We start from the raw sequence: 13,994 nt of genomic DNA, 5'->3' as shown, positions 1-13,994 counted from the left end.
ATAGAAAAGTGTAAAATAATCTACAATTCATCACACAAAGATAAGCACTGTTAAAGTTTTGATGCATTTCCTTCTGATCCTTCTGATGACATACATAAAGGGACAAGTATTATACACTGTACATAACTGTGAATTCTGGAACTTTTTTCAAATTTTTAATGAGAATTTTCTGCAGTCCTTAATACCTTCAAAATTCTAGTTTTTAATGATTATATAATGTATCAAATTATGAAAGTACCCCAATTAAATTTCTTATTACACAATTTTTTCAATACTAAACATTAATGAATATTTTTATATACATACTTTTTACTATATCTAATTAAGATCTTACTTAGGCTAGACCCTAAGAAGTAGAATTAGGGGATCAAAGGTAATAAATAAGTTTAAGTCTTTTGACACATTATGTCAAAATTGCTTTACAATAAGGTTGCACAAAGTCGCACTCCCACCAGAAGCTTGAATATCATGCACTCTCACAAGTATTATTGTAAATATCTTAATTAAACAAGACAAAATGGGATGGCATTGTTTGATGCACATTTGCATAAAATTTCTTTGATAATCACTTAGGCAGAACTTATTCTGTATGTATTAGTCATTTTTATTTCTTCTGTGAATTATTTGCCCATTCTTTACTGGTATTTTTTTCTTGGATTAGTGAATTTTTCACATGTTAAAGATAAAAACTTGTGTGATATTCTTCAGGCAAATATTGAGCACAAGCTTCCTTTGCTTTACAGTTTTGTATTTTTTAATGTATATGTGTATGTATATTTGTGTATGCATATACGCATGTTGAAGTGTGTGTGTGTGTGTGTGTGTGTGTTAGAACTACTGTCCTTCAATTGCTTTTATAGCTGGAGTGGAGCTAGGAAAGCCTCCAGACATAAAATTTTTAAATTCAATAGCAATTCATCAAGGATACCGATGTTCACCACTCCTACTCAGTATAGTACTAAAAGTCCTAGACAAAACAATCAGGCAAGAGAATGAAATAAAAGCCATTCAAATTGGAAAATAGGAAGTCAAATTGTTCCTTTTTGCTGACGATATGATCTTATACCTAGAAAACCCTAAAGAATCTTCTAAAGGATGCCTAGATTTGATAAGTGAATTCAGTAAAGTTTCAGGATACAAAATCAATTTACAAAAATCAGTAGCATTTCTATACTCCAATAACAATCAAAAACTGAGAACCAAATAGTCAATTCCATTTACAATAGCTACAAAAAAGTAATAAAATACGTAGGGATAAACTTAACCAAGGAGGTGAAAGACTTCTACAAGTAAAACTACAAAATGCTGATAAAAGAAATCATAGATGACACAAACAAATAGAAAAACATCTCATGCTCATGAATTGGAAGAATCAATACTGTTAAAATGGCCATACTGCCCAAAGCAATCTACAGATTCAATGCAATTCTTAACAAAATGTCAACATAATTTTTCACAGAATTAGGAAAAAAATCTTAAACTTCATATGGAACAAAAAAGAGGCCAAATAGCCAAGGCAATCCTAAACAAAAGGAACAAAGTTGGAGACATCACATTATCTGACTTCAAATTATACTGTAAGACTATAGTAACAACAACAACTGGCATAAAAATAGACACATAGATCCAAGGAACAGAATGGAAAACCCCAAAATAAAGCCACAAACCTACAGCCAACTTATCATTGACAAAGTTGACAAAAAACATATGCTGAGGAAAGGACATCATATTCAATAAATGGTACTGGGAAAATTGGATAGCTTCATGCAGAAGAATGAAACTGGACCCGTCTCTCACCAGATACAAAACTTAACTCAAGATGGAATACAGACTTAAATGTAAGACCTGAAACTATAAAAATTCTAAAAGAAAACCTAGGAAAAACTCTTCTGGACATTGTCCTAGGCAAAGAATTCACGACTAAGATCTGAAAAGCAAATGCTACAAAAACAAAAATAGACAAATGGGACTAAACTAAAAAGCTTGTGCACAGCAAAAGAAATAATCAAGGCCAGGCGCGGTGGCTCACGCCTGTAATCCTAGCACTCTGGGAGACCGAGGCGGGCAGATCATTTGAGCTCAGGAGTTCCAGACCAGCCTGAGCAAGAGCAAGACCCTGTCTCCACTAAAAATACAAAGAAATTGTCTGGCCAACTAAAAATATATAGAGAAAAAATTAGCCGGGCATGGTGGCACATGCCTGTAGTCCCAGCTACTCGGGAGGCTGAGGCAGAAGGATTGCTTGAGCCCAGGAGTTTGAGGTTGCTGTGAGCTGGACTGACGCCATGGCACTCACTCTAGCCCGGGCAACAGAGCGAGACTCTGTCTCAAAAAAAAAAAAAAAAAAAGAAAGAAAGAAAGAACACAGTGAACAGACACCCTGCAGAATGAGAGAAAACATTTACAAACTATGCATCTTATAGGGGACTAACGTCCAGAATCCACAAGGAACTCAAACAACTGAACAAAACAAAAACAACCCCATAAAAAAATGGGCAAAAGACATAAATAGACATTTTTCAAGAGAAGATACACAAATAGCCAACAAGCATATGAAAAATTGCTCAACATCACTAGTCATCAGAGAAAAGAAAATTAAAACCACATGAGATACCATCTTACACCAGTCAAAATGGCCACTATTAAAAAGTCAATAAATTACAGATGTTGATTGAGGATGCTGAGAAAAGGGAAGGCTTACACACTACTGGCGAGAATGTAAATTAGTACAACTTCTATTGAAAACAATATGGAGATTTCCAAGATTTCTAAGAACTAAAAATAGAACTACCATTCAATCCAGCAATCCCACTACTGGGTATCTACCCAAAGGAAAAGAAATCATTATGTCAAAAAGATACTTGAACTTGTTTGTTTATTGTAGGATTATTTACAATAGCAAAGACATGGCATCAACGTAAGTGTTCATCAATGGATGATTGGATAAAGAAAATGAGATATCTGTATACAAATGTACATACACACACACATATATAATACTATGGAATACTACTCGGCCATAAAAAAGAACGAAATCATGTCTTCTGTAGCAACATGGGTGGAACTGGACCTAGTTCATTAAAAAATAGCTACTATCTTAAGTGAAATAACTCAGAAACAAAATCAAATACTTTATGTTCTCACTTATAAGTGGGAGTGAAATAATGTGTACACATGGGCATCAAAGTGGAATAATAGACATTGGAAACTCGGAAGTGTGAAAGGAAGGGAGGGTGAGAGCAGGGTGTGGGATGAAAAATTATTTAATGGGTACAATGTACACAATTCGAGTGATGGTTACACTAAAAGCCCAGACTTCACCACTATGCACTATATCCATGTAACAAAACTGTACTTGTACCCCCAAATCTATAAAAATAAAAAAATTTAAGGCTCATTTAATTTCTAAAAAAATAGCAATTCATTAAAACATATAAATTAACATTCAACAATGTGCAACAAAATTTTATAAACAGCTTTTTTGCACAGAGAACAAGATTACTTGCATTTGGGGACTTGAAGTTTCACTAAAAAATATTTTTTTCCAATGAGAAATTAAAAAATAAATACATATATAAAAGAGAGAACAAAATTAGAGAGAACAGTATAATGCCCCTCAAATATCAGTCAGCCAGTTTCAGTAATGATCAATACATGGCCAATCTTCTCTCATATAACCCCATCTACTTCCCTAAGCTCAGATTATTTTGCAACAAATTTTAGACATCAAATCATTTCATCTGTCAAACTGTAGTGTATATCTCTGAAAGGTTATTTTTTAAACATACCTACAATACCATTATCATAACTTTAAAAGGAACAAATATAATTTAATATCTTTAAATATACCACCAGTGTTTCCATTTCCCTGTCTTATAAAATTTTGAAACAATTTTCTTGAATCAGGATCCACATAATAATCCTATGTAGTGATTAGTTGATATATGTCTTAAGTTTTTATTTATATATTCCCTATATACTCCCTTTGCTCCTTTCTTGAATGAACTAGGTCATTTGTTCTGTAGAGTCTACTCATCATGAATTTTTTATCACATCTCCATGATAGCTGACATGTTTCTCTCTTATATTTCCTATAAATTGGCAGTTAGAGCTATTGTTTGATTAGATTCAGAGTTATGTTTTGTTTTTGCAAGACTACCTCATAGGTGATGTTTATTTTCATCAGGAACTACTTACTCTCTGGTTGACTCCCCTTTTTATGCTTTCAGTCATTAATGATCTTTGCTGAAATCCATTAATACATAAGAGGTTGCAAAATGGTGATATTCTATTGTTCCTTATTCATTATTAGCTAAAATTCTTCTGTAGGTAGAAAATTAAACTTCCACAACTATTAGACTACTTTGAGATACAATTCACATAGAAAACAGTTTTCAAAATTTATCAGTTTTCAAAATAATAATTCCATTATTTAGCATCCTCCAAAGGTGACCATTAAGGTCATTGTTATATATTTTTTAATATCTGTATGAACACATGGATTTAAACATACAGTCATGTGTCACTTAATGATGGAATTATGTTCTAAGAAATGCATCCTTAGGCAATTTTGTTGCACAAACATCATAGTGTACTTACACACATCTAGGTGGTATAGCCTACTACACACCTATGCTATATGATATAGCCTACTGCTCCTAGGCTAAAAACATGTACAGCATGTTACTGTATTGAGTACTTTAGGCAATTATAACACAATGGTAAGTATTTGTGTATCTAAACATAGAAAAGGTACAATAAAAGTATGGTATAAAAGGTGAAAAATGGTACACGCATATAGGAAACTTATGAATGGTGCTTGTAAGACTAGAAATTGCTTTGGGTGAGTGAGTGAGTGGTGAGTGAATGTGAAGGCCTGGGACATTACTGTACATTACTGTAGATTTTATAAACACTATATATTTAGGCTATACTAAACTTATAAAAAAATTTTCTTTAATAATAAATTAAACTTTTACTTTTTTTTTTAACTTTTTAACTCTTATAATAACACTTAGCTTAAAACACAATGGCATTATACAACCGTACAAAAATATTTTTTATTTCCTTATTCCATAAGCTTTTTTCCATTTTTAAACATGTTTTTATGCTTTAAACTTTTTTGTTAAAAACACAAAAGACACAAACACACACATTAGCCTAAGCCTACAGAGGCAGGATCATCAATATCACTGTCTTCTACCTCCACATCCTGCCCCACTGGAAGGTCTTCAGCAGTAAGATGCATAGAGCTGTCTTCTCCTATGATAACAATGCCTTCCCCTGGAATACCTTCTGAAGGATCTGCCTCAGTCTGTTTTACAGTTAACCTTTTTTTATAGAAGTAGAAGTAGAATGATATTTTATCATTCTAAAATAATGAAAAAAAGTATAGCATAGTAAATACTAAGTAATAGGACTTTTTTGGCTCCATTATAATCTTATGTGACCACCATTTTATATGCAGTCTGTTGTTGACTGAAATGTCATTAAACTAATTGATGTACTTGACTCCATAGAAGTTATTATTCTTACCGATGCTCAAATTGTCCTAAGTTTGGTTAGTGGGAGCTTAATGAGGTAAGAGTCTGTGTTCTTTTGATACAACTCTATGTTTTTAATAGCTTCTGACAGTACAAAATGTCTTGGACTCACCTTGTACATTTCCTGCCCTAGACCTTGAATTGGCTATTTTTTCAAAAAGTCTGGTTCCTTTTGGTGGGAAATAGAATTTAGAGATACAATATGGCAACTAAGAGTGTTCCTTGTTCCTTAGTAGCCATTTTTTCTAGCCCTTACCAGTGGACAGGCTAGGAAGTACATGTATACACATGTACATGCATATATATATGTACACGCACATGTACACGTACAGAGAACACTGAACTAGAGAATACTGAGCCATCACTCGTAGGAGAAATACAGAGTAAGGTTCCTGCCAAGCCTCTGCTCACAATATTTTTTGTCAATCAAATAATATATAACTTGTTATGTTTCTGTTTAAAGACACTTTATTTAATATACAGTGCTTATTCATTAACATCGAACTTAAGCTATTAATAACATTATGACTCATGCCTGAGCCAAGCATAGATTGCAAAAAGGATAGTTGTTTGCAGTCGGAGAGCTGAAATAAAAAGACAAAGTGTTACCTTGTTTGACCTCAACTGGGAACCTATGTGTCCGGTGACTCAAGTATTTTGCCACTCTGAATATATCCGTGACTGACCACAAAAGTGCCATAAGTATTGATTTGGGGGCTACAAATAAATTTTAGGAAGTGGATAATTTATAAATACGAATCTGTGAATAAAGAAGATCAACTGTATATGCATGTAAATATATGTATACATATAGTGATAGTTATCATTTTATAGCTATACTGATGTATTTTAAGATAAAATGCATCATAAATTATATTTATATTCAGACTATGGGGCTTTTACTAAATTGCATGACTCTCATATCTGTATCTCCTTTCTTCCATGCTGAAAATCTCAGTTCTTAATGACAGTAACATAATTCCAGGGCCAGGATCCATGACAAACAAAATACCAACTGGAAACCACAACAGGATCTGAATTATTGACTTTTCCTTTTGCCTCAGGCTCCAATATGACTCTGCATGGCGCTGGCACTGCTCCTGCATTTATCTAAAATTTTGGGGTTTTTGTATCAATTTTTTAAAAATATTTCATTAAAATATCTTGGGTTTTGAGATTTTTTTTTTTAGTCCCCTTATATTTTGTGCCTGAGGCAAATGCCTTCTTCCCCTCACCCTAGTCCTGGCCCTGAATAATTCCTCACTTTTTATTCCACAGTTAACACCCACCAGTCTCAGAAAACCCACCAGTCTCCTTTTCTCCAAGGACCTGGACATGGTGGACTCAATGATCCTGCAGGTTGTCAAGATGTTCCTGGGCTCCCCTCCTCCATACAAAGTGATAATGGACCCTCTTTTAAATCGGACTAGCCAGGCATGGTGGCTCACAACTGTAATCCTAGCCCTCTGGGATGCTGAGGCAGGAGGATTACTTGAGGTCAGGAGTTCAAGACCAGTTTGAGCAAAAGGAAGACCCCATCTCTACTAAAAATAGAAAAATTTAGCCAAGCGTGGCGGTGTGCGCCCATAGTCCCAGCTACTCGGGAGGCTGAAGCAGGAGGACCACTTGAGCCCAGGAGTTTGAGGTTGCTGTGAGCTAGGCTGATGCCACAGCACTCTAGCCTGAATGACAGAGTGAGACTCTGTCTCAAAAATAAATAAATGAATGAATGAATGAACGAATAAAAAAATAAATCTGAGGTAACGCAGCAAATAAACAAAGTCCTACATCTAGGATAGACATTGCATGCATCCTGAAACTGATGCACATAAGAGACCTAAGATACTACCACTTGCCCTTCTCTGGATAAGGGCAGCCCTCAGAAGCAGACTTAAGTCCCTAAAGAAATAGTTTATGGGAGACCCTTCCTAGCACCCTGAGGTAAATATGGTAACATAACCATGAGTGAAAAATCAGAGTAAAGCAATATGTCAAATGAGTGGATAAGGTGCTGACCACAATACGTGAGTTTACCTCTTTCAGCTCTCTGCCCCAGTTGGAAGCAGAGGAATAAAAGGGACTCCATGAAGTGCCTCTAACAACTCACACCTCGTTGGAACTGTCGAAAGTGAAACCTTGGATCCATCATACCAGAGTAAAGAGGTGTCCCATAGGGAAAAAAAAAAAAAAAAAACACCCAAGCCCCCAGTGGAGGGGCCAGCCTTTACGCAATCTAAAGTATCTGTCTAAGAGAAAGGGAAAGATAAAAATGTTAGTATTTTTGCTAACCTTTCTTTGATTATTTGTTCTGTCTATATGATAGAGAGATAACCCCTTAGTGAGGATTTTCCTGGGCTATAGCCTCTTCTGTTGATCTGTCTTACTGTTGGGTTTGTCCTCCTACACCTTGTTCAGTGCTGTATATGATTTTTGAATTTACAGAAGCTAATCTCTCGCATCACCTACAGGGTACAACTAATAGCTCTACACTCAGAGGTCCCATGTTTCTTTTCTAATCCAGCTCCGTATCAGACATTGTGTACAAGGCGACAGTTCATTTTGCCTTGTCAATCCTCACTATTGTAGCTGTTACTTATGATTTTTTTTTTTTTTGCCTGATAATCTGCCATTTTCCAAAGCTTTGCAATGACATACATAAATATAAACCTACCATCTGAAATGTTGCCCCAATTCAACAGGAAGTAACTCAAGGATTCTCCCATAAATATAGAAGGGTAAAATTGACAGGGGAATATGTAACAGACGGAATGGCCTGGAAAAAAAAACAAAAAACAGCAAAAATGTTTCCTATCTCTTTAAAATTTCCCCCATTCTTTTTGGGAACTGAGATCTGCACCCCTGCCTCGGAGGTGGTCGGGTGGGGCAGGGGAATGTCTTTTGTTCTTTGTGCTGCAGGACAGGGCTCAGCAAAACTGTCTGGATGGAGACCTGGCGCCTGCGGAGGTCTGAGTGGGCCTCCCAGGTGGGCAGAGGTCACAAGTTTGTCTTCAGCCGAGATGGTACAATTGGAATCATTAACTGTAGTTGAATGACAATAGCCTAGAACTCAGGGCTCTCCCTTTAAAAGGTCTGTGTTTCTGCTTATGTACAGGAATTTGGACTTTGAGATGATAGATGCCATTTTCCTCATTTGCTGGCAAAGTAATAAATGTCTCTTTCCTTTTCCTCAGGGGGGAAAAAAAAAAAAAAAAGTGAATAGGAGTAGTAAAGGAAAATGGCAGCAACCTACATCTTTGTCTCCATATCTGCCAAAAATGATACAAAACAAGAACAAATAAATTTACACAAAAATCATTCCCTCAGCCTAACAAGGAGACAACATATCCCAACTTCAAATTACTTATAAGTAAAAAAATTAAAAGCACCAAAACCAAGTGAGTGATCTTTCATATTCCCACCACAAGCCTTTATACCAAGCAAGGACAGTGCAAAGAAAACTACAGAAAATAAACAACAGAGCTAGTTACAAGCATAAAATTGGTCTAAAATTTTCAGTAGAAACAGCAATTCTACCCTAAATGCAAAAATATAGAGAAAGTATCTTGATAGATGAGAACACTTATTACAGGATAGTTTCAGGAGGGAAAAAGGCATAAGAATAAGTGAGGTGCCCTTTAGCAACTAGACGGTGAAGGGAAGAAGCAAAATGAGAAATTTCAAGGTCCTGCAAAACAAAAAACAAAAAAACAGAAAACTGGAACACACACAATCCCTCCCACTACTATGAAATGAAAAAACAAAACAAAACAAAAAACACCCCATTAAAGAAGTTCTACCTTTCTATACTGACAGGGAGAGTGCTTTTGAACTAGGTAACTTTTAACTACCCAAGTTCAAAAAAATGAATGGAAGGAAACTGAATAAATCTATATAATGACAGTGTAAGAAATCAGAAAACAATAATTAATATAAATAAGCTGATGAAAATTCTCTACCAAAAAACAACCATTAAAGCAGAAGAAAACTGTAACAGAATATATCAAAAACTAAATTAAAATACTCAAACAAATATTTGGGGATATAAAAAAACACCTTGAATTGGAGATTCAAATTATTGAAAACAGAAATAAATTGAAAGATTATTGAATTCAAGAAAGAAATAGGAAAAAAAAGCAAAGCATATCATAAATGAAGACTAAATTTCAAGGTGCCCAAAGGAGAAGGGACTCAACGAAACTTAAGAGGCACTGGATAAATGTAAAAGCAACAAGAAAAACAAGAAAAAGAATTAATATGATAAAGAAAAACATAGAAAGGGTCAGAAAAATGAGTGAAATGACAGAGAAAAGAGAAATAACGTACATATAACTGGAGTCCCTGAAGAAAAAAAATTAAAACAATGAAACACAACTAATATTTAAAATTCTAATCCATAAAAAATTATCAGAATAAAAAAGATCTGAATGAACATTTTGAAAAGGATCTCCAGATAAGTGAAAAAGTGAATTTAGAGTGTCAACTCCACAACATATCTCAGTAAAACTATTTAGACTTAAAAATTTTCTTTAATTGTCAAGTATTCATAGCTACATGATCAAATAATTTACAATGGCCAAAGAATCAGACTGGCATCAGACTTTTCAAAAAAAAAAAAATATATATATATATATATATATGCAGCAAGATAACAACGCAATAGCATTTTTTCTTTATTACCTCTCAAATATCTTTATTTTGTTTAGTCTGAAATTCTCATTAGACACACTCAAAAATTATGAATACTATGTACAAGTACTAGAAAATTATCTTAAGTATTAGAGATTTAATTTAAAAACTGTGAGCAGTAAAGCACAGATAAACTATAACTACAGAATAATGGAATAGCATTTTCAAAAAACTGAAAGAAAATGTGAACCAAGATTTTATATTCAGCCAAGCTGTCCTTCAAGAATCAACACTATAGAAAAACCACCTCAAACATTTAATAACTTAGAGAATTATGTGCCCCTAAGCCATTCATGAGGAATCTACTAATGAATGGGCATCATTCAACCTAAAGATGACTAAAAATTTTCAGAAAAATAAAATGATGCTAAACATTTACTATGTTTAATAGAAGCTTTAAGATTAAACCAATAGGAAAGATGAGTGTCCAAAACCAATATACAAATGTTATATGTTGTGACCAGGTAGAAATAAGGCAACCAAACAATGGGAGCTGAAAGAAGAAAGTAGAATAAGGGCATTAATTTCTGTATAGGAAATAAGTGTGTGAATTAAGGAATATTTAAACTTGACAAACCAGGCAGTAAACATATGTAAGAAAACAGGGAATATAAAGTTGACTGATGAGGAGAAAAGAAAAGGGAAAGGAAAGGGGAAAGGAAGAAGGAAAGGAAAGAAGAAAGAAAATAGGGGATAAAGGACAAATACAAAGGTAACCACTAGAACAAAAATCCAAACCCTCTTAAATATCAATAAAATTTTTTAATAAAATGGCAATGAATACAAACTACATAGAGAAATAACCATAGCAAATATAGTAATTATAAAACTTTATGACAGACTAGGAAACAAACATTCAGTCAAATAAATATGCAGACTTGATTCACCCACTGAGCCTATTTCAATTTGGTTCACAAGGCTAGGACCAACAATATATAAAAAACAAAGTGATATAAGAAGACTAAAAAAATAAAAGGATGGGCAATGGAATATCAGGCAAATGAAAACAACAGGAAAGTAAATGAGACGATTCTCATATCAGGCAAAGTAGAATCCATGCCCCAAATTATAAATATGACCAAAAACACTCCCTTTTAATGATAAAATCCATAATTTACAATAAACACATAACACACATGAATATACATGTACCAAATAACACTGCAATTATTATAAAGCAAAAACTACAGCTGATGCAGGAAGACAAAGATAGAAAGGCACTAATCATGTGAGACATTAACAAACCACTCTCAATATAAGACAAAATAAGAGAACTTTTTATTACCAATTCAATCTCCTTACTCATTATTGGGTTGATGACATTTTCTGTTTCTTCATGATTCAGACTTTGCAGGCTGTTTCTAGGAATTTATCCATTACCTTGAGGTTACCAATTTGTTGGCATCTAATTATTCATAGTAATATCCTATGATCCTTTGTATTTCTGTAGCATTAGTTGTAATGTCTCCCCTTTCATTTCTGATTTTGTGTCTTCTCTTTCTTTTTCTTAGTCTAAAAGTTTATTGATTTTATCTTTTTAAAAAAACAACTCTTATTTTTGTTGATCTTTTCTGTTATTTTTTAAGTTTCTACTTCATTTATTTCCTTTCTTCCACTAAATTTGGGCTTAGTTTGTTCTTTTTCTGGTTCCCTGAGGTGTAAAGTTAGGTTGTATATTTGAGATATTTCTTCTTTTTTGATGTAGATGTTTATTGCTGTAAAATTCTTCTTAGAACTGCTTTGGCTGCTGCCCATAAGTTCTGCCATGTTCTGTTTCCATCTTCATTTACCTCAAGATATGTTTTAGTAACCCTTTAAATTTCTTCTTTGACCCAATGGTTGTACAGGAGAATTTTATTTAATTCCACATATTCTAAATTGAAATTCTAATTATTAGTTCCTAGTTTCATACCGTTGAGATTAGAAAAGATAATGGATATTTCAATCTTCTTAAATTTGTTGTCTTGTTTTATGGCTTAAAATGATCTATCCTAGAGAAAGTTTCCTGTGTGCTTAAAAAGAATGTGTATTACATTTGTTGGATGTAATATTCTGTATATATCTATTAGATCAATTTGGTCAAAGCATAATTCAATTCCAACCTTTCCTTATTGATTTTGTAGCTGATCTGTCCATTGTTGAAAGTGGGTATTGAAGTCCCTAACTATTATTGTATTGCAGTCTATCTCTCCCTTCAGATCTATTAATATTTCCTTTTACATATTTAAGTACTCTGAAGTTGAGTGCATATATATTTATAATTGTTACATCTTCTTGATAAATTGACCCTTTTATCATTACATAATGACCTGTTTCTTTTCATATTTTTTGACTTAAAATCTATTTTATCTAAATATAGCTACTCCAGTTCTTTTGGTTTCCATTTGTATGGAATATATTTTCCTACCATTTACCTTTAATCTATGTACATCTTTAAAGGTGAAGTGAGTGTCTTGTAATCAGCATATAATGGGGTCTTTTTTAAAAAATCCATTCAGTGATTCTGTCTTTAATTGGAGATTTTAATTCATTTATATTTAAGATGATTACAGAGAGGTAAGGACTTACTATTTCCATTTTGTTAATTGCTTTTTGGTTGTTTTATAGATCCTTTGTTTCTTTCTTCCTCTCTTGCTGTCTTCCTTTGTAATTAGATGATTTTTCTCTAGTGGTATGCTTTGATCCCTTACTTTTTATCCTTTGCGTATCTCCTATAGGTTTTTGCTTTGTGGTTACCATGGGGCTTACATAAAACATATAGCTCATAACAGGTTATTTTAAGCTGATAACTTCGAGCATATATTAAAAAAATACACTTTTCCTCCTCCTATTTTGTTTTTTAATACCACAATTCATATCTTTTTATATTGTATATTACTTAACAAATCATTGTAGCTATTATGTTAATAGTTTTGTCTTTTAATCTTACTAAAGAGATATTAATAAGTGATTTACACACCAACACTACAATGTTCAAGCATTCTCTGGCATTTTTGAGATAATTCATTTATTTTGTCTAATGTTCATTGTCTGTTTTCTCTTGACAGAATTTAAACTCCTCAAATGCAGGGAATTTTGTTTTTATTCACTAATGTATCCTCTACATATAGAACAGTGACTGGCATATCGAAGACATTCAAATGTCTGTTGAATAAACGAGCCAACTTAAAAACTGATATTTAAGATGATTTTCATGATGAGATTACCTGGGGAGTGAGTGCAGCAGAGAAAAAGTAAGGTTTGAAAATGGGCATTTTAACATTCAGAGGTTGAGTAGATGAAGAGGAACCAGCAAAGGCAACAGAGAATAGAACTAGTAAGGAAGAAGAATAAATAAAACACATTGTTCTACAACAAAAGTAAAGAAAATGCTTCAAGAAGGGAAAGTGATCAAGTATGTCCTTGATAATGCTGATAGACAAAGATGAGCGCACTCAGCATTAATTACTGGATTTGACAATGTGGAAGGTCACTGATGATCTTGACCTGAACAGTTTAGAAGAATGATGAGGATGAAGACTAACTGTACTGAGAATAGGAGAAGAATGGATAGAGAGGAAAAAATGAGTTTTCCTGTGAACTGGAGAAATGGCTAGAGGGGGATGTGATGACAGGGTTTGCTGTTGACATATTATAAAATGGTTTTGTATGCCAATAAAAATAATCCATAAAGAGGAGAAAAAACAACAAAGAGAGAGTAGGGGCAATTGAGTAGGTGAGAGGCAATAAGATCCGGTATATAAATGAGTGCATTGGCCCTAGATA

This window comes from Eulemur rufifrons, chromosome 6 (genome assembly GCF_041146395.1).
Source record: "Eulemur rufifrons isolate Redbay chromosome 6, OSU_ERuf_1, whole genome shotgun sequence".
Classification (NCBI taxonomy): Eukaryota; Metazoa; Chordata; class Mammalia; order Primates; family Lemuridae; genus Eulemur; species Eulemur rufifrons.
This window is presented reverse-complemented; position numbering follows the sequence as displayed.